Source organism: Sylvia atricapilla, chromosome 10 (assembly GCF_009819655.1).
Source record: "Sylvia atricapilla isolate bSylAtr1 chromosome 10, bSylAtr1.pri, whole genome shotgun sequence".
Lineage (NCBI taxonomy): Eukaryota > Metazoa > Chordata > Aves > Passeriformes > Sylviidae > Sylvia > Sylvia atricapilla.
Window position 1 is genome coordinate 4,591,536 of NC_089149.1, and position 27,959 is coordinate 4,619,494.

The 27,959-nt window shown below is 43.7% G+C and overlaps 1 protein-coding gene across 1 annotated transcript in view; it reads left to right on the forward strand.

The window, feature by feature from the left end:
- The first annotated feature begins 6,609 nt into the window (after positions 1 to 6,609).
- Positions 6,610 to 27,959, forward strand: part of FNDC3B (fibronectin type III domain containing 3B) — a 186,913-nt gene continuing 165,563 nt past the window's right edge. Inside the window, exon 1 of the mRNA XM_066325740.1 lies at positions 6,610 to 6,747. The gene's annotated coding sequence lies outside the window, so the exon portion shown is untranslated. The remainder of the gene's footprint in view (positions 6,748 to 27,959) is intronic.

A 27,959-nucleotide genomic window follows, 5' to 3' on the forward strand; every position in this document is an offset into this window, starting at 1 on the left:
GGATAAGAAGAGTTGGGAGCAAGGCTGGGCTGGTTCTTCCCTCTCCTCTCACTGGGATTTATGGTCATCCCGTGATCTAGGGGCTGGAACTGCACCACAGGGGCTTATGGCTCTTCTTGTTTTAAAGTTATTTGTGCATTCACTGTAGGCATTATGAAATTGCTGTGGGTTTTTTTTTTTTTATCTCTGAAGAGCCAGACTTCTGAGGCACCGGCGTAGCTTCCTAATCACAGGCATGGAAACTCCTGAACTTTAACTAGAAGTGTTATCTGTGTAGTCTTCTTTCAAGTTACTTTGGAGAAAAATCAGTAATCGTGATTGTTTAAAAAGCTTATATGGAATGCTTTTCTATTGCAGAGCAAACCTGCTGAGTCACTGGTAACAGTTTAATTCCAAAGTTGGCAACATTTCTCATGGATTGCCTTGTACACAAAAAAATCTCCATATTGCATATGTGTGTAGTTAACAGTATATAAGGCTGTTGGATTTAAAAGATACCTTATTGTGTCTGGAATATAAATGCTTTGTTATGGCCTTGCAAAAACCCCTTCAGTTATGGAAAGAAGAAAAATCCTTCAAGTTGTACCTTGAGTGATTTAAAATGAAGATGAATTTTTGACAAAACACCATTTGTAGCATGCAGTATGAAAATTCCCAGTGTGTGGCAAAATGCTTTCATGATACCACTAGAGAAATCAAAATAAAGAACAGAAACTACTTAGGAATTCACTAGAAACCTTGGTGGGAGCTAGGAATAAAAGCCCCATGTCTAGTGCTTCCACTCAACAAGAAAAATAAATGTTTACTTATTAAAGCGTTTATTTCTAAATTGTCAGGTGTGGCTGCCCTTTACAGGAAAGCGGGTGCATGACTGGCAAGGGAAAAAAATCAACTGGAAAAATAAATACTGTGAAGAGGAAGGAGATACAGCACAGAGGAAAGCTGCTGTGATAGAAAAGGGCAGTGGATCAGCAGTTTGCTGGTATGTGCAGAAATGACAACATCTGATTTATTCTTTTTTTTACAAGGAGAAGAAGCTATTAAGTACATTTCAAGTCATTCCTGCTTGTATTTTCTCTCCCTCTTCTTTCTTTGTAGTTGTGGGTTTTGTTGTTGGTTTGGTTTTTGGTTTTATTTTTTTTCAATGACAAGAAGATAAACTGCTGGTTGTAAAGAGTGCTGCAGGGGAAACACTGGGGGTATAACCACCTAATTATGAATTTCCTGAATGTGCAACATGACCAGGAGCAACTGGACAGGATTAGTGCTGTATGTTTCATCTCCAGCTGTTTCATGAATGCCAATCTCCAAACTCATCCAAGAAGAACATTTTTTTTTTTCCATGGCCCTACTTTTGGCTTTAACAATGCAAGCAATACTGCTTTGTTTTCTTTAGAGCCTGAACTGAAACAAGAGCTTTCAACAAAACAAACCCCAAGCAAACCTAATGAGCCAAAGAGCTGCACAGTGTTAAGGAGATTTAGCTGAAATATTTGTAAAATATCAAAAGGAACATCCTTCTTGTTGGCAAACCTGGAACTAACACTGCAGAGAGGCATGATTACAAGGCAATAAATGAGAGTATTTTCTTCTGGTGCAGTGGTCAGAAGTTATTGTTTTGAATAAGCACCTCTGGTGTGTAATCTTCACGGCGAGCTTCTTGAATTGGTGAAATGCCAACGCTCTTTGGAAGCTCTTAGCAGACAGGAACTTATTTAAACTTATAAAACCAACGTAGACGAAAAAATGTAAAAAATGCCCTGTGTAAGGCCTCAGCTTGCAAAGAGACAGATTGTGAAGACAATGGTGCTTCTCATGGAAGAGAGGGCAGCAGGAACCTTTTCTTTCCATGATGCCTTTGTAAAGATTAAGAAACAGCTAACAGAATAAAATCCCTGACTAACAGTAACTTCTGGGGTGTCAGAAATCACGTCTTTACAGTAATGGAATGGGTGTTTAGAGCCTCTTCTAGCTGCTGGTGAAGCTCTCCGGTCCTTTGTGACTTCTACTAGAGTTTGACTGTACATATTTGTTGCTTAGTAGTATCTGTATTTATTGCTTGGTAAGATCTCTGTGATATTCAAAGGCCAAATTAAAGACTTGTCCATTAAATGTAATAAAATGATGTCAAATAAGTAATTTGTTTTACCACACTGATATGCAGTGCAAAGTTACCGTGCACTGCACTAACAGAAGAGGCAGAGAAATGTTATTTCAGAATCATACAGAGGTTACTCCTTTGATCTTATCCCAACAATAAGATTTTTGGGGCTTCAGTTCTTCACATGTTATTGAGCATGAGAAATCCTGACCTGTGTTATCCTAAAAAGGGAAAAAAACTGCTAATTAATATGATGAGTACAAACTTGGTCAGTTCATGAATGCAAACCTGTGAATATATGCTGAGTGAATAACTGGCATTCATTTCCTCTAAATAGAGAGGTACAGACAGAAATCCTGGTTTGTGCTAATGTTTACATGCCCTACTTATTTAGAAAGACTGTCCTGCAGAATTTTGGATTCCCTGCAGTAAAAGTGACCATTATAAACTACATTCACTTACCCAGATTTTCTTGCATGTGTCAGTCTCCACAGGCACTATCTTGAAAATAAAGCATTGTAAGGATTCAAGGAAATCATCGTGTTTTAATCTGTACAATCTTATTTGCCTTTAGCTTTTTTTTTTTTTTTGGTCACATAAAAGAGTGAGAAAAGTTCACCATGACCAGATTGTACTGTATGCTTTTGAGTACTCAGTTGTTTAAGTTGCACTAACTTTATCGCTTTGTGAGGCATTTTAAAACAAGAAAAGAAGAGATTATATGGCCTTGTCTTTATTCTGTGGAAGGTCTAAGTTATGTTATCACAAGGAGGGGAAGGGAGGAGAGGTGAGACATCATTTTTTTTCTGGATATTTTTGTGAGGAGATCTTCCACGTTTGCTTTGAGCATCCTGCCCGTCCCACCTCTCAAGTGGCAGGGTGAGGTCCAAGTAAGGGATGTTTCAGGGCCATGCTCTCAGCTTGAGGGTACACCAAAGGCAATTTTGCTGAGTACTTCTGTCTTTCTTCATCTGAGTTGCTGCTGGCAAAAAAATTAAAAAAGTGGAGCTCTTGCTATGGACAAATGTAAACTGTTAGGACATTGTGTCCTGATTTCTCACCCCACAGCTGCTCAGAGGTGTGATAATGCACGTGGAGGGAAAACTCCTGCAGCCACAGTCCATCCAGTGTTTGAGTGGAAACATCCACCCTCTATGCAGGTGCTATGCAGGGTTAAAACTGACTGAGGGCGGTATATCCCAGGTAAAAACCAACAGACTATTCAGCAAATAAATCAATCAAAGCATGCTCTGTATGCTGTCAAACAGCACCGATGCCAAGATCTCTGCCTGCCTGCCCTTCAGAATACAGAAGATGCAGCTTGTGGGAATAGCAACAGTTTAACTCAAATCCCATCAGAAATGTGAGGGGAAGTACCCTGAGAGAATAAAGACTGTCTTCACAGCTTTGGCAATGATGTCTGACCTCCAAGGCCACATCCTGATTGTGCAGAGACATGGGCCCCTCTCTGGGTTTTGCCACCGAATAGGAGGGGATGGCTGATGGAGATGATGGCAGAATACAGGATTTAGAACTGGTTTGGATCCAGCCTCAGTCAACAGTGCCAAAATCGTTACTGTGTGATGGCTAAACAATTCCAGCTTGAAAGGAGTTGGGGGTTCTGTCTCCTCCTGCTGCATCTGCAGCTTCAGAGTGACTGTCATGGGGACAGGGATCCAACAGAAAGACCAAAGAAGGATACAGAAATACCAAAGAAGGATAGAGCACAGCCCCTTCATCCTGCTCCTCTGCAACAGCACACGTGGGAAGGGAGATGGAAGAGACGCACTATCGCGTTTCTGACGCCACTCGCTTCCTGAATAAACAGAAAGATCTCACTGTGATAAAAGATAAATATGCATGTTATTGAAAATAACCAAACAAACCAGACTCATCAAAATAGAAAAATTAGTTCATAGCTTTGGTCTGTATTTATTTGGATGATAGTTTAGGTCAGTCATTTTCTCCAGAGTGACTTGTCTGTCACTGCTGTGTCATCACTTAACCTAATCCTTCTCCTTTTTCAGTGGCAAGAGACGTTTCCTCTTGGTCTGATTAATCCTATTCCTAGATGAGCTGGCTCAGGGACTAAGCTGTTGGAGAAATAGTTTTATCTGTTATTTATGTAGGAACTCCCTGATGGAAAGCAATCCTTGCTTCACTCTCCCCTCCCCTGTCCCTTGGTTCCTGAGCCGTGCCCAGGCTCCATTCAATCATTTATTGTTAAAACAATTTATTGTTGTTAACTATCTGCTCTTCCTGTTCATCAGGGCTGTGGGGATGAATAGAAGGAGCTCCAAGGAGAAGGCAACGTTTGCTCCAGGTCCACATTGACCTTGCTGTAGTTTTTGTGAGCCTGTCCTTCTGCAGTGTCAGGTGAGACTGGAAATGTCCGTGTCTGGGGCCCCTGTTCTGACTTTCCGGATGAGGACTGGACTTTTGGCCCATCAGATAGAAAAGCTACAAATGAGACGTGGTTTGGAAGAAGAAATGGTTCCATTTCTTTCCTCTTCTTTATTTCTCTTCATTTTGCTTTCTCCAGATTTGAGTTTATTTACTCTGCAATTTTATATTTTTTCATCATTTTCCAACTCGTGTCAGTGATTTTTTTTCCCCTTAAACCAATGTCTTCACTGTCCCTTCTCTCTCTCTTTTTTTTTTTTCCCCCACACAAAATTGTCTATGAGACCAAGTAAAGTCTTTACAACCCTAGTGAATAATTAATCTCATCTGGTCTGTAACTCTATCCAGGACCATCAAAAAGTTTGCATGTTTTGGGTCAATAATAAAACAAAACATTTTTCTACTTTTAGATTTTATGCATTACAAAAGTTTTCGCAATTAGCGACGAACAATACTTAGTGCTGGCTGACCATTCTACACTGAACAATCTTTCCCATGGGAAAATAGTCTATTTGTTATTTTTGTAGGAATTATCTATTTCAGATAACTTTATTTTCATTTTTCTGGGTTTTAGTCATGTACAAAAAAGCCTCAAACCCAGCCTATTTGGGCACGATGCTTTTACTCAGCTTTGATGCCAAACTGATTTTTCTTTAGTGTGTGTTTCAGCGAGCAGCAGAACATCAAGGAGTCCTATGGGAAAAATGTTTGTGTTGATATTTTAATGGAAGCTGAAGAAAATACACCTGGGCTGCCTCAGACTCCAGAGGGTTTTCCAGTTTTTGAAAGGAAACCTCGCTCTGGTGGATAGAGCGGATCAATCATTGATAAAAGCTGTTGGGAAAAGTAACAGTGAAGAATATAGCGATGGAGAGGAGGCAGAGCACAGGACGTGTGGGCGATGAGCTCCTGCAGAGGAAGGTTGGCTTCCCAAAGGACCAAGGCTAAATCAAAAGACCCTTCATAGCACGGCTGCAATCTGTGGTGGGGGTAAGGCCAAGTCCTATTTTAAGCTTTTCCTGTAACCAGATTAAAGCTCCAGTCATGATTCCCCCATGGCTTGGATGCAGTGCTGAGAGGTGAATGACCACCAAGGCCCCTCCCTGGGGCTCTCTTCCAGAGCCAGGGGATAAACTTCTCTTCTTTAGGGCTGCACTATTGAATAAGTCAGAGCATTTCTTTAGCCCTGAAAAATATTATCTGGAGCTTTTCCTCCTCGCTCCCAATCCGTGGGAATGTAGGAATGGCCACACTGATGGGAGCATGGGCCTTGCCTTTGCAGCAAGGATGCCAGGGGAGGACACAGCTAGGGACATGCACTGACCGCAGCCTGGAAGTGCTTGGGCAAAGGCAAGGTTTTAAAAACCCTGTCAGAAATGGCATTTTGGTGGCAACTTTCCAACATCCATCACAACCACACACCCCGGGCTAGGGCTGTGTGGACAGGGGGAGGCAGGGTGGGTGAGGTGTGCTCCAGGGGTGATATTTGGCAATAAGCGAAGGGTCTACAAAACATATCTTATGAGGAATAGCTGTCGGAGGTGGTTTTTTTTTTTTTTAATCTGGAGAAGGAGGATGATCAGGTGAGACCTCATCCCTCTCTACAAGTCCCTGAATGGAGGTTTTAGGCAGCTGGGGGATGCTCTTTTCTCCCACACCTGCAGTGAGAGAACTAGAGGAAAATTGCCTTAAACCGAGATAGGGGAGATTCAGATAAGACATTAGAAACAAATGTTTTACTTATAGGGTGGCCTGGCATTGAAACGGATGGCCGTGCAGCCACCGTCCCTGGAGATGTTAAAGAGACGTCCAGACCTGGCACCGGGCGATGTGGTTTAGGGCTTGTAGCGGTGCTGCTGGGTGGGCGGCCGGACCGGATCATCCCGAACCTCGATGATCCTTTAGATCCATTATCCTACGGCTCCGAGGAAGGATGAGCGGGTCGCGGCGGGCGGACGAGGCGGGCCGGCGGCGGGGCGAGGCGGAGGGCCCGGGCGCCATTCCCGCCCCTCACGATCCCCCGCCCCGGCGCGGGGGCGGGCCGGCGGCGGGGCTGGCCGGCGTCCCACGCCCGCCTCGGTCGCCTTTTCGGCGGGAGCCGCTACTCCAGAGTGCGCGGTAGCGTGGGCCGGCCGGGGCCCCATGTGGTGCCGACATCACTGACATGGCGGAATCCCCGCCGAGCCCTCCCGGCACTCGCTCCAGCTAACCGGGACTGGCCGCCCCGCACCGCCCTCCCGCAGGTAAGGACGCGGCGGCGCTGCGGGGAAGCGGGCGCCGGCCGGGGAGTCCCGCGGCTCCGCTGCGCCCCGAGCGCCGGGCAGCCTCGTCCCCCCGCCCCGCGGCGCCTCTCCCGGTCCCGGCTCTTTTGTTCGGCGGCGGGACTCGGTGGAAAGTTTCTCTCCCCGCCCCGCCGGCTCCTCACCGCCGCGGGGAGCGACCGGCGGGCGGGCGGGAGCGGCCGCGCTCGGGGCCGGCGGCGGGACGGGCGCTCCAGCACCGCCCGGCTGTCCCCGGGGGCGGCCGGCCCGGCCGCTGTCATCGCCGCCGCCCTCCCCGCCCGCTGCGGCTCCCGGAGGAGGAGTGCGGGAGCGGCCGGTGCTGGCGGGGGCCGCGGGCACCGCGGGCGTGTGCGGGGCGTCTGCCCGCGGCGCCCCCCGAGCCGCGCCCCGCTGGCCGGCCGGGGCTACGGGCAGGTGGAGGAACCGGGGGCTCCTTCGCCTCCAGAGCGTCGGGATCCGGAGGGGTATGTTGGAGAAAAAGCTGGAGAAAGGCGCGACCGTCTTCTCTCGGCCCCGTTCTCCCCGCCCGGCTCCTGGCAGAGGCGGCTTGGGGAAGGAAAGCCCTGGAAACTTTTTATTTTTGCTTGCCAGACACCTTTTTAAAATGGCATGCGACCAGCAGACGGAATGAAAAAAAAGAACAACTCTTTTTAAAAGCTTAACCTCTCTTAGGTTAAGACCACAGCTGCATCTCCCCCTTCCCGGTTCTCAGAAATATTCTATTTAAATAAGGTTTTGGCGGAGGTAGTGCGGCTTGGAGTTAAATGTAACGAAGCATTTATCCCATCTATATTTGTAGAATAGAAGGCGCGGGGCAAGGCTGCCTCTCTCCATATTAGTAATTTTGTATTTCATTTGCATTTCTTTGTGTCCTTTGAGTATATAAAAGTACTGGTCTTAAAGGGGTAGTTACCCCATCGCGGGGGCGGCGGCGGGGGAGGAACTGAGATATGGAGAGATTCGAGTTCCTTGTTGGCTTTTTTTTTTATTTTTTAATTTTGGATTTTTTTTTTTTTTACTTTGTTATTTGAACTCCTTGCTGGATCTGTGAGAACAGGATTCACGTATCCCAGTTCCCTGTGCCCTAACCACAGCTGCTGTATCCCTTAACCGCTTACCCTGCAGAACACCGGGCTCAGCCCGTACCTTCCTGAAAGGTGCCAAACCAGTCTAACTCGAGTTTAACAATGTGCTGGGTAATGGCATTTCAAACTTCCACAGATTTTTTTAAGCGCAGAACGCTATTTCTCAACCTTTTTTTTTTTTTTTTTTTTTTTTGCAGCAGGGCTTACTTAAAAAAAAAAGGTTGAGAGTGCCAGGCCTGGCGGTGCCTCGGTGCCTGTGCTGGTCTGGGTCTGCGCTTTGTTCTGATGGGGAGCGGCTGCTCTGGACACGGATGACACAATGTGTGCTTGGCTGGCAGTCCAGATAAAGGCATGGCTTCCCTAAACCTCAGGAATGGGCCAAGGGCTGGCCTCCTGAGTGGAAGCATCTTGCTCCTCTCGCCCCGTTCCCCGCCGGTCTAGCCCACCTACGGCCCGTGTGTCTGTCTCCGCAGCCGGAGAATCCGCTGCCGGTGCTACCAGTAAGAAAATGATTCTTGGCCGTATTCCCGGGGTCATTTCGGGTCTCGCACAGAAGCGGTCTGTTAGTGCTTTTTCTCTTAATCTTCAGCACTTCTGTGGTTCCCTCTCGTTAGTTTCAAAGCAGTTGTGATTTGTGGTTGTATTGGGACCCTGCTGTGGCAGAAACGTCTGCTGCCCCAGAAGTATGGTGTATTGTTCTTCCCAGTTCAGTATCTTCTAGCTACTTTATGCTTATAATGTAGCTCAGAGATGAATCTGTGTTGAAGATGATATATTTTACTTTTTTTTACTTTTTTTGTTCCTTTTTTTTTTTTTTTTTTTAATTTTGTGCCTTTGGGACCCATCTGGTTTGGGTTTGAGGTCACTGCTGGGACAGCAATGAGAGGGTTTTTTCATGCTGTTAGCCTATAGTTGGCCAAAGGATAAGAAATGAAGGTAGTTAGCAGCCAAAATAAGCTGATATTCTACTATGGCCAAGAAGCTCAGAGCTGTAACTCCATACTGCAAGTATTTTATCTTCAGTTTCAGAAAAGTTTGTAACTTCCAATCTGAAGTATGTTTATCCTGGCAGGTTTTTTTTTTTTGTTTTTTTTTTTTTTTTTTTTTTTTTTTTTTTTTTTTTATGTGTAGTATTAGGAAACTGAAAGACGTTTTCTCCATCATACCTCTTTCTTAGCAGAGAATTTGATTTTTTTCCTCCTCACTTTATAGTTTCCTTTATGTCCTCTGAGAAGGAGAAGCAATTAAGGGCAGTCAAACTTCTGCAGTTCATAAATCTGTGCAAGAAAATATATACAGGCCACGCAGCAAATTTCTGCATGTGTGTGGTTGTATTCATGAACTTTCTAATAAGTATAACTGACTTTTTCCCTCAAAAATGTAGGTTGTCAGAACCAACATTTCCAGTATGAATAAATGTTTGTAGCATGAGGATAAATGCCTACTAAATACATGTAATTAAATAAAAGGCCCAGAGCCTGAGCACACCTGAATCAAACAAATTACTCTCCACTGTGCTTTTCACTGCAGTCTGCCACTTCCCTCCCAAGAAAAGACATGAGGGAAGATGGAGTGGCCTCTTTGGAACACCTGGAGTGACACTTTGGGACAGACTTGGAGAGCATCCTGTCACTCCGCCAAGGATGTGGCTCTTTGGTTTAAAATCTGGAAATAGTGTCTCAGTGCACTGGAGTTGTTTTGAGCGACATGCCACAAGTTATGGAAGTCCCGTTTGTTTGCAATAGCCTTTAGTGTACAGCAAACAAAATAAATAGCAGAAGAAGCCAGCAGAGCCCTGTGTAAATCTCAGCTGTGCAAAATACCGGCGAGGCAAAGAGTTTCTCAAGCGTTGCCCGGAGGATTTGTGCCTCGGTGATTGTCTCTGTGCTGCTGAGTGGTGGAGGATCCTTTGGAAACAGCAGTATCAAAACTCGTGTTGTTTACGGCCAAGGTTTAGTGTCCCTGTGTGATCTGTCCCTGGAGATGGAAGGTATGTGGGAAGAGGGAAGTTCTTCAAACAAGGCAGTGGAAATAGGAGCCGCTGGATACACAGCCATCTACAGGCAGGAATGCTGGTGTGTCAGCAAGCAGATAACTCCAAACAGCTTCCAGTGGGGACGTGGTGGTTGGCGTTTTTATCAGTTTATTCTAAGCACCTCTTTGCAAAATTGAAGTTGGAAGGCTGCTCGCTGTTGGATCCCAGACAGCCAGGAAAAAAAAAAAAAAAAAAGTGCACAAACTAATTAAATGTGATTTATTGTGGAATTTGCAACAGTGTTGGAGAGATGAGTTGCCTTTCAGAAATGCTGCTCTGGATGTTAAATCTGTGCTTTGCTCTAGATGAAAAATGACGGTGCTGTTGAGCAAGTACACGAGAAAAACGTTGTCTGTGTTGAAGTGTGTTCTTGAGCAGGAATATTCCCTGGAGGTCCCAGATAGTGCAGCTCTGAGCAAATCTTCGTGGTGCTTTTAATTGGGAAAAGGATGGGTTTCCTTGAGCTTAGAGGTTAAAATGTAGGGCTTCTCCAGTGACATGCTTGCTGCGTTTCATCTGAGGAATCCTTTGTTTACAAGTAAATTGTGGTGTTTGTTAGCAGATAACAGACAAAAAGCCAACAGCATAAGAAACAGTCTCTATTTGTTTTTCTAGTGGTGACAGTTTATAATGGTGATATACTGAAAATTGCCATGTGGATACTCTGCTTAGTAAACTGCAGCTATGTATAGTGTTAGTTTTGTAATATGAAGCAACAAACAATTCCTAAGTAATTAAATGCATATTTTATATATATATATATATTTGAGAGGACAAAACTGCAGCTAATACTGATATGTGGCATTTGCTTGTTCTGGCATCTGCTCCTCATTCTAGAAGGTACTCAGTGAAATGACAAGATGGATTCAGGAGAGGAGTTTCTGCTGCTGTGTTTTGGTTTATCCTGTTATTTGTTAGATTTAGAATAACTGAAAGCAAACACTTGAATTCTCTGGAGATGAAGGTGATAAGCCTGCCTGATTTTTCTGTGTTGAGTCAGTGTGTGACAATTCTGTGGCAGCAGTGCAAATACCTTAAAACATGCTTTACATCCTGGTCTCTTATCATTGCCTTATACATAATTATGGACAATTCTATTATTAGGTCCTTGCAAAGGACTCTAATAATAGAATGTGTGTGTATGTGTATTTAAACATCTACTTCACGCTTCCAGGAATGTTTCATATGGAATGCTTTGAAAAGACAGAAAGAAATTCCTTTCAGGAGGTTAATGAAAACTTCAATAAACAACAATTTTACATGACTCTTGCCACCCTCAGAGATGTTTGGGATGTTGTGGACAGATTTCCCCATGCTTGTAATCTAAACTAGCAAAATCAATCTGCTCTGCTTAGTTTGTAGGTTCTCTGGGCCTCTGGGCAGCTGTGTCAATTTTACATGGCTGTTCTGTTTTCCACTCATCCACTAATAAAATGCCAATGTTTATAACCTAAATCCCAGTGTTATCTTTTGCCCCAAATATTTCTGCACAATTCTTTAGTCAAGCCCAAAACCATAGTGAAGGAAGATGGAGTGGTTATTTTGGACCTTGGTGGCAGAAAACAGTGTAGGAGTAGAGAGTTGCCCTGATTTGTTTCAGGATGACCTTACCATTTTCCTTTAGTGTGTGGTTAGTTAGCTGAAAGAATTCATTCCACTTTATAACTTCCTTTTGTTGTAGAAGTATGTCCCTATTCAGTGATATTTCACGTAACAGAAGTGACTTATGCTTGCAGACACTTGAACAGATCTGGGTATGTTACTTAGTATTATGCATTGCTCTGCTCCTTATTTATTTATTGGTGTGGAATAATGCAGCAGAGGAAAAAAAAAAAAAAGATGAAAGCATTTGTGGATAATGAGAGCACTGGGTAGGTTTCCTTCTGGCCAGCCTGTATTTTTTGTGGACTCATGTGATGTCAGCTCACAGAAGGGGAAAAAAATGCATTTTGTGTCTTGTTACTAGCAAATGTGTGGCAACCAGAAGCATCACTTCATTAGAATGAATTAACAGAGCAGAAGAAACCCAGTGAGAACTGCAGAGCTTGTGGAATATTTTGGGGTCTATAATGCCCCAATAGTGGGAGTTTTTTTTGTCTGTAAGTATTGATAGAAATGGTGAATTTGAAAAGCAAAGGCACAGCTTTGGCTTGACTCACTTCGTGAAGGGTGTTGCTTTACTGGTGGGCTCAGTATTTTGTCTTTCATATTATATTAAAGTATCAGGAATAATGGCCTAGGTTGAAGTGGGAAAAAAAAATCTTCCTTTTGTGACAGGATAAGGCAAACTGGAATATACCATATAGATGGTTCTTCTAGATGTGTTTGAACTGGATGCAAGTTTGGGACCTAGTTGCATACGTGCTTGTGTGTGTTCTTCTGCTCTTGTATTATATACAATAATACAAGAGCAGATGGTAATTGGTGTTTGGCTTTGAGGGGTGTGTTTGGTTGGCTTGAACAATTATAATGTTGGCCTTGTGTTCACCAGTTCTTACTTCACTTTGCTTAGAACATGCTAATATTCTATTCTTTTGTGCTACTCTAAAGCTCTGAGGAGATGATTTTGTAGTCTTGTTAGGAGATGTATCTTTATTAACTGTATTAAAAATTGAAAAAGGGTTAAAAATAAGTTATAGATTTTCCCCAGAACGTGTTAGTGTTCCTCTATTACACGGTTCTGTACTGAACTGTGGCTACCTTGGAAGCCATGACTTTTAAGGTGAGGAATTTGTTCCTATTTGGTTGCATTGTCTGAAGGATGGTTTCTTGAGGGCTGATTTCCACTGAGTCATCCCCTGAGCAGGGCAGAGGGACATTGAGCTGCTATCACATCTTCTGCTTTGGCAGGTTAACTAGGAAATTTGTTTTCAAAGCCTGCCTTGGGGAGCAGAGAGCATCAAGTCTTTATTTTTGAATGCTGGAAAGTGTTAGAAGCTGTGGCAGCTCAAAGGAAAGCAAATGAAAGAAAACAACTGTTTCTCACTCTGGATTTTTATGGAATTGGCTTCTGCTTTAATGAGGTTTTTTTGGGTTTTTTTTTTTCTATTCCAAGGTCTGCTTTTCTCAATGTCTTACTGCCCTGCCCTTTCTTTAACACACTTATTCGTTAGCCACCCATGTTTTCTGATGCTACAGTAGGGTTTTCCTCTGAATTATCTCTGTGTATGATTTATGTCCTGTTGGTTGCACAGTTTTTAAAGGTGATCCTCAACCAGGCAGGGAGCTTCTCCTCCCCTCGTGCTCCAGGCTGGGGGCTTGGGGTGCAGCATTTGGTGACAGGAGCTGTGTCCCTCCTGAGCAACCCATCTGACAATCCATGTGTCTGGGGAACCGAGCAGCTAGAGACACAATACTTCATTTGGCACAATGTTTTTTGCTCTTAGCTGGATTTTCTTGAATGCTTCAGATGTGGGCGAGGGAGGGGCAGCAGATCTGTGTGTGTGGAACGCCGCATTCTCCTGTGTCCTCTTCCCTTTGACTTCATGCTCTTGTTCACGCACTGACATGTGGCCTTTGCATGACTAAAAGGACAGGCATGTGGATGTCAGGCTGCTGGGGGGAGGAGAGTGTCCATCTGCCAGCACTGCAGCCCAGGTGTCTTGGCTCCCAGGTGGGTACAGATGACCCAGAAAGGCCGTGGTGTGTGGTCCTCATGTGCCTCTGAAGAGTTGAAGTGGCCTGATGTGACAGGATCACAGGTTGCTGCTTCTTGGATCATAGGTTGAGGCATTGATGGTATGGCTCCAGCCATCCATGCAAGGAGGGAAAATCCATCCTCAAAAGCTGAGGAGTGGGTCAGAAGTTTCCTGGCTTGGCTGGCAAGGATATCCTTATAAAGAAGGAGATGACACATTGGCTGTGTAGTGAGGTGGCCTCGTGTTTTGGCTGTCACTTGCAAGATGTGGCAGCGTTGGAAGGAGTTAAACTGTGCATGGTCTGTGGAGAGCTTAGGCTTGGAGAGTAACCCAGAAGCAGGACGAGCTGCAGAAAGTTGATGGTGTTATGGAAAGCAGAAAGGGATGCAAAAAATAAATCTAAATTCTGTATAAATCATAGTTAAGTGGTGCTTCACTATGTCTGTGTTGATGTCTGAACATGTACATATGTCGTCTCCTCTTAAATGAGTGACCTTATGTGGCTTGGAGGAGCAGAGAAAATGTCACAGTGTCACAAATAATCCCTCATAGAAACTGTGGAGTGAAACAACACTTAAGATTCTGGATCAGTTCAAAATGACTTGATAGCCAAAAGACTGACCCCTGCTCTGTGCACTGTGACCCTGCGGGCTGTCAGCTCTGCTCTGAAGAGTTCAACCTCCTTTTGTACTTGTGAGAAATGTATGTTGGGTGTTTTGAGAATAAGGGGTTAATTTTATGGCATTTCAGGGTATAAGTTCATATGTTCATAAGTCAGTCTGTTTGACTGTCAATTTCTCACTGTTTTCTAATCAGAAGTTTGTTATTTAGGCTGCTGTAGGTACTTTACTTGTCTCTGATAATACTCATAAAACACTCAGAATAAGCAGAAGTGAAGCCTGGTTTTCTGAAACTTCTGTGTTTTACTTGCACTCAAGCAGGTGGGTAGTTCATTCCCACCCTGTCTCCTCATGTAACTTTCTGCTTGTATGTTGTCCTTTTTGGTTTGTTTCTTATAAAACTAAGTTACATTTTAGATCAGCAGGACTTCAAAACAACAACAGAAGTCAACAAACAGAAACCTTAAAGGACCAAACCAAAAAGACTTTGTATTTCCCGTAGTGGTAAACTTAGATATTGATGAGGTAATAATGTCATGTTCACAAGTAGGAAAAATATCTTGTTGAATGACTGGTGTGGAGTACTGGGCAGCACTCAGCTGTTCCTGCCATGCCCAGAAATTAAAATGCCATAACTAGGAAGCAGCATAAGGTTCATTGTGAATTTTAGTACTAGATCATAGGCACCAGTTTTGCTTCATGAAGGTCTAGGCTCACACTCTTACCTGGTATTGAACATGCAGGTTACATTGTTCTTAGCTGACCATAACCAGTGCACAAGAAATCTTATGGCCAAAGGGGAATTCTGAGATTTTTCCAAAAAGCAGAAGTTCTGCAGAGTTTGACATAAAAGTGGAGAAAAGTGACCGGAAGGATAGATTTAGCTTAGATACTAGGAAATGATTTTTTACTGTGAGGGTGTTGAGACTGGCACAGGGTGCCCAGAGAATCTGTGGCTGCCCCATCCTTGTAGTGTCCCAGGTTGGACAGGGCTTGGAGCAACCTGGGAGAGGGGAAGCTGTCCCTACCCGTGACAGAAGGGTTGGAATGAGATGATCTTTAATGCCCCTTCCAACCCAAACCATTTCATGACTCTGTGATCTGAGCCTTGTTTCTTGTGTGTCAGCTGGTGGTGAAATTAACTTGGTTTCATTCTGCTCTGCACATGTTTATTTTTTCAACTCCATATGCTGCTGTAACAGATCTTTATTATTGCTTGTTAAGTTCGGCGGTGCTTTTAGTGACTGCACAAAACATAAACATCCTCTGTGACTTCGTTAGGCATACAGTGCAAACTTTTTGTTGACTTGAAGGCTGTTCCTCGGGTCAGTGAGCACTGCAAGCAGCAGTCAGGGCACTGTACGCCCACGACTGCGAGGATATGAGAAACGGAAAGGAATTGTCTTGTTACCTAATTTAAGTGTCTTCTCTCTGCAAGCTCTCGTGTGTGTGTGTGTGGTGTTTTATCTTTCCCCTTTCCCCTCTCGGTTAACAGGGCTGGATGTGCTTGTCCAGCTGTTCCAGCTGCCTTGTTCAGTGGGCAGGAAATGGTGATGTGGTGGAAATTAGGCAATTCTGCCGAGTGCAACCAAAAAGGATCTCTGATCTCTTCCATAGCAGCTACTTCTGGCTTCTGGATAAAATGTAAGAGTCGAGTCTTTCAGATACTTCTGTAACCACAATCTGTGTAAGGAACAAGGTGGCTACACTTGAATTTTTATGTGCCTCTGAATAGGTTGCTTCAGTGGATGTGTGAGAGCTGCTATGTTACTGTAAAGGCAATATTTGTGGATCTAAAACTCTGAAGTCAGACATCAACGGTTTTACTTCCTTTTGGTATTTTTGCGATCGTGCAGTCAAACAGGATGATATTATGCTCTAAAATCTGAAAAGTTTTTTCAGTTTCTCAGACCTTCCAGACTATTCCAGTCCTGCCCTTGCTAGCACATCTGAGTCCTTTCTGGTCTGTCTTAGTAAATCCTTACTTCTCTATTCCTTTTTTGTTGTTGTTGTTGTTAGATTTTTCTAGACTACAGTGTGTTGATTTCAGTGTATCCTCAGTTGTTGGGTTAGTGTGAGGGGAGGAAGGCGAGTGAAATGTGAGAATTGGGACAGAGAAAATACAGATATGTGGAAACATGGAAAATAGTCTTGACTGGATTAGTTTGCAAGTAGACCGAGTGTATTATTATTATTGGCCCTGCTATAATTTAAGGTTCCGTGACGTCGTCTCACAAGCAATACAATCACAGAGTCTTGCGTGGTGGAGTTCACCTGGGCAGTGACAACAGCGCCTTGGAGCAGGTTTGATGCAGCCTGGTCAGCAGCAGTGACGTGGTTGTGCTGGAGCTGTGGGCAGTGCTGGGTGGGGACGAGGTGCTGCTCCTGGCTCCGTGTGAGCGACGTGGCAGCGGGAGATCTGTCCTTTCGCTTCGGGAGGGAAAAGCAAAGCCTTGGCCTGCTGCCTGGGCTAACCTCACATGGCAAGCGCAGGATTTGTATTCCAGTTAGAGAGTGTATGGGGATGGCAGATTGGATCTGTCAGCTCTCCTCCTCTTCTGTCCTTGGAAGAGTTATTTTCCATTAATGATGGATATGTCAATTTTTGTCGAAGTGTCCTGGCTCTGTGGAGCAAGTGAGGTGTGACTGTGGTGTGCTGGTTCCCTGAAGGGTTCCCCCAGGATGACTGATGGGCAGGAGGTTTCTCTCTGCCTGTGCTCACTGCCAGGACTGTTCCTCCTCCTGCTCCTATTGCCTGGCAAGTGCAAGACAGTTTGAGGGAGCCGTATGCTAAGTGTAGGTGATTCAACTGAAGAAAACTTTTCCTTAAAAATTTTGAAGAAGATTTGACTGGTTCTTCAGTGAGTATTTTATGTCGTCTACGTACTGTGTAAAGTATCGCTGATTTAGTATTTTTGCATATCCCTGCTTTTCTCAGAAAATGTTTTGCAATATTCAGCTTGTTCATTTATGAAAGGATTTGGCAGATGGGAAGGGGAAGCAACAACTCTTCTCTCATCATACTCAAAATACACAGTTGGAAGGAAGAAACAGATAAATATCATTTTTATCTATTCTAGTATATTAGACAAAGGTTTTCTTTGTTTTTCTGCCAACATCAGCTCTTCCTGACCTTTGTGATCAATATTAGCACTGAAGTTTCTTCAAGCAGATACGGAGACTCTGTTGTGCAACTGCTCAACCAGAGTGTGAACGTGGTCTGATAGTTGTTCATACACAGCCATGAAGAAAGGTACCCACCCAAAGGGGGAATCTTATTTTGCTTTTAATAGAGATGGGAAGGGAGATTAACACTATTTTGCAAGTCCTTCTGGGATTTGTTTTGGAAAGTGTATGCATTCTGATCACCTATGTTAGTGAAAGATGGGTAAATTTGGAGTGGTAGAGTTACAGGCAAGGGTTACAAGCATGACTGGAAGTGTGGAAAGCCTTTCTCGTAAGATGAGATGGAGAAATACCTAACAGGAAAGAAGCTCCAATGAACTTTACTATCTCTAAATCCATCAGAGAGGTAAACACTGAAGGCATACAGGACTGTTTAAGCCAAAAGCCAGTGCTGGCAGACGAGCGTGTGGATGCAAGATGTCAATAAATAAAAACTTCTTTATAATTTGATCAAGCAGCTTAGTCCAAACCCAGCCCAGCTATCTAAACAGGAGCCAACTTATGGCATGCAGGAAGACCTAAGCACTTTTAATGTACAGGGCTTAATGCAAGGTTATTAAAGAATGTATGGCAGTGATACTCCCATATATGAATAAGGAGTGTACAAGTAGCAGATGGATTTCAAGAAAGTGGGAGAACAGAGAAGTTGGAATGTAGTCTGATGAAAGTGCTGTGGGCATTCATTGCAGCTGCAAAATTGTAAAGCTAATCATTATTTTTTAATGAACTGGCATTCAGTTTCAACTGGCAACCTTTTTTTCAAGTCTGCTTGCACCTGAAGTTATGCATGTGCAGGGCTGTACAATACTGGTGGTGCAGCTTCAGTATGGCTGCAATCCTGGCGGAATTTCATTTTCATGTCCTGTTACTTTTATTGGTAGGTCCTGATGTAACAGTTCCAGGAAAGGAGATGGGCAGCTTTCAAAGAGCTTTGAACATCAAGTCAAACAATAAAGGTGCTTTCCAAAAGCGGTGGATTACTTATCAAAGTGCAGGGGTTTGTATCCAAAACTTTAGCAATGATAATCTCTAGGAAAGAGTATGTTAATTCTTCAGATAATCACAGGCTTCAAAGCAAAATCAGAATGCAAGATAAACTTTTGTTTACACTTTGTCTTAGGAGGGGGAAAAAAAAGTAACAAGGTCAGGCTTATACAAATGTGAATTTAAATATTTAAAAATCAAAATGCCTGAATTTGTTTGCTGATAGAAGATGGAAGCTATACTGAAATACAAGGTAAAAGTTTTTTAAAAAAGCGAGATCAGTGAACAAAAGTGCAATGCCAGAGTAGAAATGCTATCAGGGATAAGGAAAGGAAAATTTAAATTTGGTCATCTGCATCCTTCAGAAGTGGCTGTAAAACCAGAAAATTGCTGGTTCTGCTTGCACCAGGACTCTGGAAAAGGAAAAAATCAGCATGTATAGAAGGTATTATCCAGCTAATTGTTCAGTAGCTACACTGGAGTTGCTTTGATACTGACTGACTTGAGGTGTTCCCCTTTCCCAGCAGAAAAGTTTTTGTGTCAGGCAGAAATTAATGTTTGTTTGGAGAGAGGAGGATGCATGGAGTCCTGCAGACTTCCATCTGAGCCTTTTCCTCTGCAACAGGAGCCACAGAAACTAGTTGACAAAGCTGCTTTCTGTGATACAACTGAGATTTTGGTTTGGGGTGGATTTATTTTTGTTTTATAGAGTCAGGTTTCCCTTAAATGTGTTATCACCACTCTCATTTCGATCTGTGATGTGCTTTTTCCCCGTGCTCCTTGGGGGGGGTAAAAGTTCTTTTAATTGTCTTTATGCTAATGCAGAAGAACTGGGACCTTGTTTCCATCCATCAGCGCTGGAAACTGAAACAAAAGCCAAGCCAACTTGCAGATGGTTGCAGATCCTGGATCCCGGCCACTGCCCGATGTCATTTGCTGCTTACAAAACGCTGTGCTGGGCGTGTGAGTGTGGACTTTGCCTTGCCCGTGCCGGGCTCTGAGCGGGGACTTTGCCTCTGTCAGCAGCAGGAGGAGGAAGGTGAAGCCGTGGACGTTCCCCGCGGGGTCCCCAGCCTTTGGCCAGGGCTCCTTGCCAGCGACGTAAGGATTGGCTTGGGAGTTCTCCAGGGTTATAAAACACCCAGCTGTTGAACTTTTAAAAAGTTGTGTGACTGGGCAGCTGGGAACTCGGATGGGCCGGAGGATGAGCTGTGTTTGACGGAGGAACAATGGTTTCACAAGCGCACACACGTACTCCCCTGACCCCCCTTCTGGGGCCATGGGTGTGCACTATCTGGAATCCTGGTGCTAATTAAAAATCACAATAAGCCAGTGCACTTAAGACTGGGGTTTGTTGGTTAGGATTTTTTTTTAAATTTTTTTTTAATGATTTAAAACAGCTCTGACTGGGGAGTTAATGAAACAACTGGGAACAGCATCTTGCGTTGTGGCCACTTGCTCAGTCGTGGCTGAGTTGGTGCAAAGTGTGTTGGAGTTGATTTTTATTGTTCCAGTGGGATTTCAGCCTGCTGTGGCAAGGCAAAAGTTAACATGGGCAACAAGAGCTAACTCAGCTTCCAGGGGTAAAAGTGCTGGTGGGAGTCCAGGAGCTGACTGGAAGAAGCTGGCTGGGGATGGGGCAGAGGGAGCATCCCTGAGCGGGTTGGCAGAGCCAGGAGCACAGCAGAGGTGATCAGTGGGGCTTTATTTAAAGCTGTCTGGGTAGTATGGTTTAGTTTCAGTCTCACCCACAAACTGCTGAGCATTTCCTGATTTAGGAAGGCCAATATGAAAAAACTTGCAGTGTAAAGCTGTAGTTTTTAATGTGGACAGTCAAACAGATCCCGTGAAGTGATAATTGGTGTTACTGGCCAGGGCAGGCTGTCAATTTTAGTAGGAAATCATTAAATAAACACCAGTGAATAACCAGTATGCTGGTCCTTCTTCCCTTGGAAGAGACCAGACCACTAACAGAGGTGATGTGTTTCATTATCCCCATTTTGCAGCTGAGAAAACAAGACCAAGGCAAAAATACTGGCGATACTTTGTTTGGGGCTTGTTTCAGTTGAGGCCAAACTAGAAATCTTATTAGTGGTCTGTAGGTGTGTGGGGCTTTCTCTCCCCAACACAGCTCTTGACAAGTGCCTGTGTGCAGTTCCTACCTCTGAAAGCCTCTCCTGGAGGAGGTTTCCTTGGCAAGAGGGCAATAACAATTTGCCTTCTGCTCCGCATATTTTATTGTTTCTGTAGGAAGCCTTTGTGGAAGGCTGACTTGCCATGGGTAGGGGGACAAGAACAGTTCCCTTACAAAGGCCAGCTAGGTCTTGGCAAACTAATAAAATTGTCAGTAGGCAGTACAGCACACACCTGATTTAGTAAGGTGATAGTTCTTTTTTAGAAAGAATAAAGCTATCCTGGCTTACTTGTAATTTATATTTCTGGTGAGCGCATGAAGTCATTATTTCCGTAAGAGGAGGAAATACTGCTCACTTCCCCTGGCTGATTCCATCTACTTCAGTAGCTATTCTTTGGATTTTCATATCCAGTGTTGTGCCCAAGTCTGGTTTACCTGGCTCCTGCTTCTGCTCACTTGTTCTTACTGTTCTTTAATGTCCAGTCCTTGTTGGCTCCGGGACTATATAAAAATAGCAGCCTTTTGAGAGGGCTGCTGTGCCATGTGTTGGGCAGTGGGGCACGTCTGCACCCGCTGGCTGATTCACACACAGTGTTATCAGCTCACAGATTAATCTGTGGTCACTTGGCTGGCCAGCTCTTAATACACTGTGGAGATATTTCCTTTTGATTGTGCAGTGTGAACTCGTTGTATCAGTGGTGTGTGGCACCAAGTCAGACGCTGGCTAAGGAACACACATGTGCTAACACAGCTATCTCTCCAACCAAAGGTGTAATCTCGGCCCAGAGCGCACTTGGATTTGTTTGACAGGACCTGTTTCATACAGGACTACAGTGCTGATTGTGTTCCTGTCTTTGCCTTCCTTATCAAAGGAATCCTTCATTGACTTTTGATTGTTTTATCTGAAAGCCGTGTCTTACTAATGGGATGTAATTGCACTGGAGGACCTGCTTCTCTCAGCTGCTGGTGCTGGGTTAACAAAGTCTCTCTCTGCTCCATCCCTCTGCATCAGTGTGTCCTGTTGTTGGCAGTAGGTCAGGCATTTCTTTAAAGGCTCGAATCAGTATTTAACTGAAAGATTTTGGGGCTGACCTGCCCACTGGGGTAAGTCTACATGTACATTTTGTGGATCTTCCAAATACCAAACAGAAGCATTTGTTAAATTCTTTTCCCCTGAATAATTAGCCCTATTTTCACTTCTGTTTTGCAGTGGGATTATTCCACTATTAGAGTTCAGTCTTCCTTAGTTTGTTTTAGAATGCAGCTCATTTTCTGTTTTCTTGCAAGTCATGGTTATTTTTCTTTGTCTGACTTGTCTTGACTTTAGCCTTGGTTTCACTTACCAAATTTCTGTACTGCTTTCACTGTCTATTCTTAGCGTCCCTCTTTTACCCCTTTTTAGGCTGCATTATGTTTTTATTGTCTTTTTACCAAGGTATCAGGATAGGATTTTAGTTCAAGTTTCTCTCTTACTCAGACAAGGGAATCATAATCTTTCAAGTTGTCTTTTCTAGAAAAAAATGAGCGTGCTATTGCAGTTAAATTTTTTCAAGTCAGTTTTTCCACTCAGTTCTCATCAGTTTTGGGAAATTAGCAATTGTTGTTCTAAACCTAAACTGCGTGTATGGACTCCAATTAATCTCCCTCTAATAACATTTGATTGCTGTGGCGACTCAGAAGTTCTCATGGGATGATTCTGACTGACTCTGTGAAGATGAAACTTGCAGCTGTTGGGTATTGAGCGCACAAAAGTCACAAGGACAATAAAACACTGAGCTTTTTTCACACATCTTATATAGGTTGAGTGTGTATGCTGCAGGAAGTTTTGTTTGCTCTTGCGCTATGTTTGAATTCCCTTTGTGGTGTAAATCAAATAATTCTCTAAGTACGTTGTTAGTGGGGGAAGGAAATGGTTTCACAAGTGTTTGCTGTACAGAACTTGGCGGAGTAGTTCAAGTAGTTCAACATAATGATATTAAAAAAGGAGCTGCTGAGATCCAACTCCGTGTGCGTATCAGTAGATAAAATACTACTGATGGACATCAGAGTGTCAGTTTGTGGCCTGATGACAAAGCCTTGAGTTGGTGCTGCTACTGAAAGGTCAGTCCTGCCTCCCACTCCTTTTATTCTTGTTTTGGCTCAGTGAGTCAAACTCCCAGGGCTGCTCTGGAAGTCAGCCTTGAATATCTGTCTCCTTGCTGCTGGCTGAGGGCCATGCTGGCACAGGCACTGAGGGTGCAGTGAAGCCCCTGCTGTACCTGTGAGGGGCACAGTGTGTCCTGGGGCACCTCCTGTGCCTGCTGCCCCGGTGTGCTCCCCAGCAGGCAGGGATGTTCCTGCTGGGGTGGACTGCAGAGAGGAACCATCCTTGTTCAGTGGACAAAAAGTGTATTGTGCGTTGCCTTTAGTCTTTTTAGTCCTTGTGCTGTTTGAAATCAGTGTCAGTGGTGGTTCTCCCTGAGCACCACCTCCCACATTAAAGGAGAAGGGTTTAGAGGAGGTAAAGGCAAAAGTGCTGCAGATGCAGTGTCATGGTCTCCTCAGTGCTCTGCTGTGTGTGTGGGCAGCTTTCTCTGAATTGTGTAGTACTCCTTAGCAGGTGATGTGCCAGTTAGAAGAACCAGCTCAACTGCCTGGTTTTCATTTAAATTACGTGTTCTCATTTAATGTTCATCTTACCTACCTGTCCCAATAACTAATTTTCCCTCTTTTGAAGCTGTCTCCTCTTGTTTCCCATCTTTGAAGATACGGACTTACACATTCCCTGTATAAAAATGGCATCAAGAAAGATCTTCCCTTTCTCCTCTCCACAGCTTGAGGCAGAGATCTGTCCTTTTTTTTTCTTTTTTCTCACTGCAGAGCAGGTTGCACTGGGTGGCAGCCACCCAGCCTGGCTGTAGCAGCAGGAGCACACGGACCCTGGCTGTGTAAAAAGGCTGTGCCATGGGCAGGGGTCCATCCTGGCTTCTCCCATGGACAGGACAGCCCTGGCAGCCCCCATGACCTGTGTCTCCTGCTTTGTTTGAATTCTGCCTTAACTCTGTGCGGTAAAGATAGCTCTTAATTACTCTCTGCTAAAACTCGGTGTTTAATAGCTACTTAGAGGCAGAACTTGGATGGGAAGAAAGAGTTTATAGACAAAAGTTGGTCGTTGCTTGTTAATTAAAGTCTGTCTTTTCTCAGGGATAATTAGTGCAGCATTGGCAAGAGAGAAACAAAAGTTCAGACGGAACACAGCTGAGCTGTAATCTGCTTATGTTAGAGCCTGAAATAGCAAAGGGTGTGTTTGACTTGAAGTGCTTGTCCACGGATCTTTTGCTCCTGTCCTTCTGGGGGAAGGGATAGCAAGCTTTGAAGTGCAGGCACAACTCTAACGCTGGAATACCAAGGTATGAATGGATAACAGAAAGGTAATGGGTACCTTAGAGGCAGAGGTGTGTGTTGGATTCCAGGTGGTGGAAAGAACTACCAGATTATTAACATCTCCTTTAATATGCTGGGTGGAAATCTCAGCTACTGAGATGCATCCAGGAAAAAAAAAAAAAAAAAAAAAAAAAAAAAAAAAGACGTGCTGCGATACAGAGCAACAATTAATGAGATCTGTTTGGTTTTTCCACCCGAGAATGCAGCCCTGGGGTCATGTTTCTCTGTGTGTGTGTGTGTGGGGAGCTCTGCCCTTACAGCAGTGGCTCAGCTGAGTTCAGCTGGGGTACCCAGGGTCACCTACATCGGGGCTGCTGTGCCCTCCCTGTGCTCCTCACTCACATCCTGGGAGAAGCTCTGGAGCAGCTTTTGTCTGCCCAAGGCTGGCTGAAGGGTTTCAGTGTAGGCACGAGAGAGAGCCGGGATGCCAGACTGCAGATGGGAAGGTCTGTGTAATGCAGAAGGAATTCCAAGCATCTTTTTGGTTAATTCTGTTTTTTAGAGGACTGTTAATGTGGCTTGATGGGAACTTGCATGTTGAGTGCAGCTTAAGGCTTCTTGAGTATTTCTAAAAATGGTTTTCTAAAGTTTTCCTTAAAATCTCTTTAAATTTACATTTATTGTACTTAAGACAACTCCAAAAAGCCCAGTCTTTTTACCTTTATTATTTTCACAAAACTATTGATAATACCTTGGCAAATACTCTGACATTTAATCTATTTTACACCTAATGAGAAAGAGCCCCAAGTCCATCTGATTCAATTAAATTCAGGCATTCCTACTCAAGGACTGAATTTTACTGAACTTAGTATACTGTACTAAAAACGCTTTATTTTTTTAAACAATTGCTTTGATTTTTATAAGGAAAGACTTATTTCCATTGTATTTTCAAATGCTACAGCATTTCTCTGCAGAAAGTGCTGGTGCTATTTCCAGGACACCTGGAAGGATTTGGGACTGTAGGTGTTACTGAAGTAGTGATGGCGACATATAATTAAAAAGAAAACAACTAAAGCCAGCAACTTCAGAAATGTTCATTGTTTTTGGCACTTAGTGTCTGTGAAACTGAATTTGGAAAAATATCTGAGGGCACTTTATATCTTCTGAAATGCTCCATTACCTTTTTTGTTTCCCTCACCTTCCTACAGATGCTTGTTTTCTGTAGTGGTTGTTCAGGTTAGAACAAAAAATGGGAATTTGACAAGCATGTAGGTGGCCTTCTCTCTGATGCATATCAGCAGAGCTTCATTGTTTTCGAGACACTTATCCCTAAAACACTTAGGTTTTTAAGCTGTTAAAATTGTCAGTGATCTGATCAGCTTCGGTGCCTGATGGCTCGTGTTCAGATTGTACATTCATGACTGAGAATGTCAGTGTTGGAGTGTGTTTGAGTGGCAAAGAAATGCAATAATGGGCATGAAGGTTTTTGAAAGGAATTTTCCCCGATGAATTATTACCTGTCCAATTTCTCAAGAGGCTTAATGACTTTGCAGATTGAGATGCTGCTGTGAGAATAAATGCTGAGTATACAGGAGAGTATACAATTTTATGGATACTGGAGAAAAGCTTAAAAAGCCTCTTTTTTTTTATATGTCTTCAAATGAATTGTGTTGCATAAAATTGTCTTGAAGGAGGCTTTGAATCTTGTGAATTTGGTTCAAGTTTATTTGACTTCAATGGACTAAAAAGATTTCAGTGAATCTCACTGGAAAGACTTTAACCATTTTGTTACTTTCTTAACTTTCTCGTCAGTTTTATTCAGCAGTGGTGTTGGATTGTTTAGATTAAATTAGCAAGTGGTACGGTTATTTTTATAGGTCTGTCGTGTTGTGCAGTTGAACTGAAGATCTATAATTAGACACTTCATTTTGCTTCCATTCTACATCTTTTAGCTAATTAGTTATTTGGGTTGCTTTATTTTGCATCACGTTGTTTTCATTTGATTAAGTACACTTCTCTGAGGGTACAGAATTAAGAACATACTAATTGCACAACGATTTTGGCACGTGTAGATTGCCTCAGTGTCACCTAAGGACAGAGATTTCTCTGCTTACATTGTTGGCTCTATTCTCTTCATGCCCCGTGGGCAGATGTGTCAGAGCAGACACTGTGCTCTCCAAAATCTCTTCCTCGCTCCTGCAGTCTAGTCAGAGCTTGTTGGCAGTGTCTAATGTACCTACTCGCCCTTGGAAATGTCTTGATTTCACCTTTTAAATGTCCAGACCCACCAGTTTGGTGAAGTTTGGTGGGTTTGGAGGGTTGATGGTGGGATAGAACAGTGATCTCAGAGCAGAGACCCCCAAAGGTATTGTGAACCCAGCGCTGTGAGTTATGCTTGGAGATGGGAACTGTCATGAGGTGGATGGGTAGCTTTGGTGTTCTCTGCTGGCTGGGAGTAAATTTTGATTGTGGGCATTGCTGGGAGTATAAAATATTTGAGAACAATATTTCTAGAAGCAAGTTTCCCTCAGGCACTGAGTGTTCTGGAATAAACATGACTTTATTATAAAAGTGCCTGCTCTGTGCTTGTGAGCAGATCAAGACGTCCTTTTTTTGCATTTTACTTTGAACATCAGTTATTGATGTGAGGCACCGAGTGGACTCTAACCTGTGCCAGCTAACAAGGGGAAGCCAATAGAAATAAGAAATACTACAATTAAACTTTTGTTGCTGCAGTGCTGACTGAAGCCTGAGTGTGTCCAAGCATGTGGTGTTCAGACAAGATACATACTTCTCTCTCTGGAACTGCATTTCAAAGGGAATACTTGCTCTTATGAAAACTGTGGCCATAGTACAGTAAATACCTTTAGGTGTGCTCTGCCATGAGAAGAGGTGCAGGTGGTATCTCTTCTGAAAGTCATGAGTTCTCTCTTGTATCCCATGTAGCTGCTTAAAACTTTACCTGTGTGTTTTTATTTGGTCTCAGTTAATCAAACCCCCTTGAATATACTGTATCTAGGCTGGTGTCCAGGTGCTTAGTGGGCAGCATGGGCTGGATGTTGTGGTGGTCCTTGGGTGTGGAGTTGAGCATTGCCCAAAGACAGAATTGGCAGAGTCAGCACCTCGATGTCCATGTGCTGACACAAGGGCCAGTGCACGGGGACCTTCCCTTGGAATGGGTCTCCTGTACCATGAACTTGTCAGATGTTGCAAGTGTGATTAATTAGAATGAGAATATCCTTTGGCTAAGGCTGTGTTACAACACTCCAAGGAGTGGCATCACTTTTTGGCATGCTGAAAATGATAGCTGGTTTTATTTTGAGGTCTCCTACAGGAGCATTAGCCCCTTGTTGTCTCCAGTGATTTGGTTTCCTTGTAAAGAAAAGATACTTAAATAGAGACTAGTGAAGATGTAAAGGGTAAGCATTTTTATTACTGTGGCTAGATTTGGATTAAAAGAATAAGTGGCACTTTAAAATCTTTAGAGAATTTTATTTTAAAAAGGTCCAAATGTCATGGCTGTGGTTTTGTGCTGTCAGAATTAGTGCTTTTATTCTTTGAAAGGCTTTATTTCCCTGTGGAAGAGATGCCCTCATTCCAGAGGTGGCCGCCTTGGCTCTACCTCAACTGCTCCTTTGCATTTGGCTTTGGATGTTGCCTGTTCTCCTCATAGGAAGAGACAGAAAGCTACTGAAGTGTCAGAGTGCCTTAAAGGGATTGAATCCTGATTTTAATCGGCGCGATTGTGAAGATTTGTCTGCCTTTGGTTAAGAAATGTAAGCTGCTGACTGCTGCAAAAAAGTTAGATGCGAATTGTCAACTTTGATATTGTTTCATGGCCCTTGAAGCTGGTCAAGCAGGGAAGAGTTGCTCAGCAGGTGAAGGTGTGGCTATCCCCAGTATCCCCAGTTGTGTAGTTTAGGTGACTTCATGAGAAGTTTGAGATTTCTGTACAGTTGCTCTTGCCTGCAGAAGTCCAATTACCAATGTGTTTGTTGGGCCCCTAGCTGGTCTCATGGGGACCCAGTTTAGGGGTGGGATGGCCCTAAGGCCTGCTTGAAAAGCTCTCAAACTTTCTTTTACATAACTTCTGGCCCATTCCAGTGGGTGAACTGGCTCAGTAACAGG